This window comes from Stegostoma tigrinum, unplaced genomic scaffold (assembly GCF_030684315.1).
Source record: "Stegostoma tigrinum isolate sSteTig4 unplaced genomic scaffold, sSteTig4.hap1 scaffold_201, whole genome shotgun sequence".
In the NCBI taxonomy this organism is placed as follows: domain Eukaryota; kingdom Metazoa; phylum Chordata; class Chondrichthyes; order Orectolobiformes; family Stegostomatidae; genus Stegostoma; species Stegostoma tigrinum.
In genome coordinates, this window is record NW_026728139.1 from 42,649 (window position 1) to 47,500 (window position 4,852).

Genomic DNA, 4,852 nt, shown 5'->3' on the forward strand with positions numbered 1-4,852 from the left:
GACAGCAGAAAGGTCAGTGGCCTGATTACCGCGGCCGGGACTTGAGATTTCACTATTGCCGACCTTCTCATTCTTCTCGCTCAATTTCACGGAAGAGCTGTTTTGAGAGAGAGTCGGAACTTTCTGAAAGTGATCGCGGGCCCTAGTCAATATGTATCTAACAGAGAAACAGGTAAAGCAGAAACTTGTTTGATGTCCCGCCAGCTATTCAAGTCCTGGGAGACGTTTGTTGAGGGCTGATTAATATTATAATTATTCATAGTTTCGGGTGACACGATGGATGGGAAGATATTGTTCTGAATAGATTAGAAAATTAACACATAGTCAGGGATTGACTCTGATGTAGACACAGGTTTGGACACTGTCAGCAACACGAGTTCAAACTGTGAAAAGGCAGTAATGCGTGGAAGGAACATGCGCGGAAGTAAACAGAGGACCCTAGTGAGTGGCCAGTAAAGTTATGAATGAATGAGAGCGCGATAGTGGTCACATGGAGCGCTGTGGGTGCATCGGTCAAGAGGACCTGTAGTGCAACAGTAAAGAGGCTTATGATATAATGTCACACAAAAACCACACAAAAGGATATTTGAAGGCGATTGGCCCTGTATCACTAAAGACACACCAGCCAGCCTCCGGAAGCCTTGTTGAGTGCTAACCGATATGAGTAAACAGGGCAGACCACAGGATATTCAGGGGCAAAGATTACAAGATTAACAAGTGACCACTTTTCTGAAGAAGGGTCTAGGCCCGAACCGTCAGCCTTCCTGCTGCTTGGCCTGCTGTGTTCATCCGGCTCGACACCTTGTTCTCTCAGACCACGTGAGCGAACGAGTTTGGCGTGTTTGCGTCTGACTGGTAAATATGTGATACACAACCATTTGATGTTACTGACTGCCTGGTGAATTGAAAACTGAAATAACTGCGGATGCTGCAAATCAGGAACAAAAACAAAGTTTCTGGAAAAGCCCAGCAGAACTGAGGGAGGTTCTGTGGAAGGGTCACCGAACCGGAACCGGTTAGCTCTGTTTTTCAACTGACAAATGCTGCCAGACCTGCTGAGCTTTTGCAGCAACTTTGTATTTGTTTTCTGATTTGCAACATCCGCAGTTCTTTGGGTTTTTACTCAGTGTTTTAGAGTTTATTTACAGGGCGCTCTTTATTTATCGCGAGCTCTGTCTTTTCGGGTTTATTTGTGAAGGGCCCTGTCTTACAGATAGTTTACAGGTCGGCTCAGTATTCGGGTGCATGAAGAGGTGCGCTGTGTTTTCGGCTTTATTCAGCCCTGTCTTTTCCTGTCTACTTCCTGGGGGATGTGTGTTCGAGTTCATTTTAAAGGAGTCTGAGTATTTGAGTGTACAATTGTAGGGGGCTCTGTGTTTTACACTGTCCTGTATGTTCTTGACTTAATTTACAGGGTAGATCTGTGCTTTATGGCTTATTTACCGGGGGCTCTGTGTTGCAGTGCTTCGACACTGGCGGGGTGGGGGGGGTGGTCTCTGTTTTAGAGTTTATTTCCATTGAGGCCTGTGTTTTCGGGTTATTTACAAAGAGCTCTGTGATTTAAGGTTTACATAGAAAGGCTGTATTCTAAGGTTTATTTACAGAAGGCTCTCTGCTTTAGGGTTTATTTACAGTGAGCAGTGTAGTTTAGGATTTATTTCCAGTGAGCTCTGGGCTTTAGCATTTATTTACAGGAGGATCTTCATTTCATGGTTTTGTTTCAGTTGGATCTTTGTTTCAGGGTTTTTTTTTAAACAATGAGCTCTGTGTCTTATTTACAGTGCCATCTGCGTTTTTGAGTTTATTTGCAGAGCATTCTGTGTTTTTGAGTTTATTTCCAGGAGGCTCTCTGTTTTAGCGTTTGTTTGCAGGATCCTCTGTGTTTTAAGATTTAATTTACTGTTTATTGGCATGGGTACTCTCTGTTTGAGGCACTGACTGAGTACTGGCCTTCTGACAATGTGGTACTCATTCAGATCTGACCCTCCAGCAATGAGGTACTGTGTCAGAACTGATCCACTGACAGTAAAGCACTGCCCCCTCAGTTCTGACCCTCTGACAGAGCTGCAATCGTTCAGGACTGAACTTCTGATCATGTTGTACTCCATCAACTCTGAACCCAATGCATTGAGGTACTGACTCAGTATTTACTGTGTGCAACTAATATACTCACTCAGAACTAACCCTCTAGCAATGTGAGCCTGCTTCAGAACTAACCGTGTAACAATGAGGCACTGACCTCAGCACCAAATCTCTAATTACGTGGCTCTCTTCAGTTTTGAGGCACTCCTTCCGTACTGACCCACGAACAATGCGGCACACACTCAAGAATGATCCTTCAATGAGGTATCACCTTATAACAGATCTACTGACATCAAGGTCCTCTCTTTGGACTGTGTCTGATAATGAGGCACTGACTTGGTTCTGACCCTCTGACAATGAGGCATTCTGTCAAGTCTTAGTGCATTAAAATGAGGCACCCTCTGACTGATCTGAAATGCCTCAGTATAGACCCTCTGACTGATCTGAAACACCACTTCTTCGACCCTCTAAATGACAATCTTTTAATTCTGACACCATTACAGTGAGGGTCTGCCTTGGTGCTGACACTCTGTCAAAGAGACGTTGCCTCAGAACTGAGCTGCTGACAATTAGCCAGTGCCTTAGGTACTGATGAGTGAATGAAAAGGCCCGCTCTCAGCACTGACACTGCAGCAATGAGGTATTGCCACAGAACGAACCCACAAAGGGCTCATAATTGAGGGAGTGCCTACTGATTGAAGGGTGCGGATTGAGGTGTTGCAGAACTGTCAGAGGGTCAGAACTGAGGTATTGCATCATTGTCAGATGGTCCATTCTGAGGCAGTGCCTCAGTGTCAGAATTGAGGGTATGCACATGTTTAACTCATCAGGAATGAGCTTTATGCAGCTCTATCAGAGACTCAGCACTGACTGCCTGCCTCATTCTCATAGGATCAACACTGATTTTTTTGAAGCACTGTTCGATCTTCAGTACTGAGTGGGTCAGAACTGAGGGAGTGCATTGCTGTCAGAGGCAGTGCCTCATTATGCAGGTGTCAGAATTCAAGGCATGCCCCATGAATGGAGGGTCAGGACTGAGGTATTGCAGCTCTATTCAGAACCAGTGGCTCGTTGTCAAGCGGTCAATGCTGAGGCAGCGACTCAATTCTGTATGGTCAGTCTTGAGGAAGTGCCGCATTATTAGAGGGCCAATACGAAGGGTAAGTCTCAATGCAATTGTGACAGAACTGAGACAGAGGCACATGCTCAGAGATGAGATTACCTACAGCGTGGAAACAGGCCCTTCAGCCCAGTAAGTCCACACCGCCCGTTGAAGCATCCCAGCCAGACCCATCCCCCTCTAACCCACACACCCCTGAAAACTACGGGCAATTTAGCATGGCCAATCCACCTAGCCTGCACATCTTTGGACTGTGGGAGGAAACTGGAGCGCCCACATAGGAGGAGGCCCACATAGATAGCGGGAACTGCCGATGCTGGGGAATCTGAGATAACAAAGTGTAGAGCTGGATGAACACAACAAGCCAAGCAGCATCATCCAGCTCGACACCTTCTATCTCAGATTCTTTAGCGTCCATTTTCTGACGAAAGATCAAGACCAAAAACGTCAGCTTTCTGACTCCTCTGATGCTGCTCGGCCTGCTGTGCTCATTCAGCTCGACCCCGTGTTATCATAGAGAGAGCATGTTGGGTGTCCTTGCTTCATCATGTTTTGTAAGTGTCATAAGAACTTAGATGGATGGCTTCAACAAACAAATAATTTTAATGTGAATAAATTTACATTTGGACTCTGATAAAATAAAAAGGAACCTAGACTTGTTTGAAAATTAAATCGACTTAATTAATTCAGCCATATAATTGGCATAAAAATATAAGAAATTGATCCTACTCTCAATCTTGGAGATGTTTTTGTTTGGAATTAGGGTGTTGAAGGTGGAGATGTGGTCAATAAGTAGGAGCTTGACGTAAATGCCCTTGTTATCTGGACATTCCAGAGATGTGTGTAAAGCCAAGGAGAGGGCATCTACCATGGCTCTGCTGCATTAACAGGTGAATTGCAGTGGATCAAGGGAATGTGGGAGGCTGGCGTTGATGTGACCCATGACCAACCTCTCAAAACACTTCATAGTCATAAATATGGATGGAAGAGCCGCTGGGCAGTAGTCATTGAGGCTTCTGGAAAAAATTGCTGACATTCAGTGCAAGGATCTTAAAGCATTAGCAGGAACGTCAGAAAATTGGAGAAGCCTCGAGCATATGAGCACAGGTCGCTGAGGGTAGGGATGGCGGGTATTACAGAAATCAAAGAGGGCGAGAGAGTGAGTCAGAGATCATAGTGAGCGAATGATAAGCCTGGTCGGCAGTGGAAAATACATGATTTTACATGGAACATGCAGACATCTTCGAAAAACAGGACATTGAGTTTTCAAAGCTTTGGAAATTAGTGTTATAGTTGATTTAAAGTGAATCAAATGGTTATGGATTTTGATGAATGGATGGTCCCCCTGAGATTGAAATTGGAGAAAGATTTCAGGATTTTTTCATGTTCCTGTCTTTCTGTTATGCCCCTAGGGAAAAAAGCCTTGAAAGTGCCGTTTTTTTTTGCATGGCAAGCTGCTGAATACGAACCAGTCTCACACCATTGCCATCACCTTGCCCTTGTGAAGGCAGATATGGATAAAGTTTTTAAAGCTGATAGAAAATTGAAAGCACTCGCATCCTGTGACAATGGTAAGTTTCCTTTCTTGAAAAAAAATGCTTGCAGCTGAATTCGCATCATATAGAGCACAGTGGCTCTGGTTAACACCGC

The 4,852-nt window shown here is 44.7% G+C and overlaps 1 long non-coding RNA gene across 3 annotated transcripts in view; it reads left to right on the forward strand.

The window, feature by feature from the left end:
* Nucleotides 1-426: 426 nt before the first annotated feature.
* The window catches only part of LOC132207907 (uncharacterized), a 61,828-nt gene continuing 57,402 nt past the window's right edge, over nucleotides 427-4,852 (forward strand). Inside the window, exons 1-2 of one of the 3 annotated variants that reach the window (XR_009443985.1) lie at nucleotides 427-855; nucleotides 4,615-4,773. This is a non-coding gene — a long non-coding RNA (uncharacterized LOC132207907). Of the gene's footprint in view, nucleotides 856-1,029; nucleotides 1,254-1,512; nucleotides 2,133-4,614; nucleotides 4,774-4,852 lie in introns of those variants that run through there. The other 2 variants (XR_009443984.1, XR_009443986.1) reach the window with 2 other exon arrangements.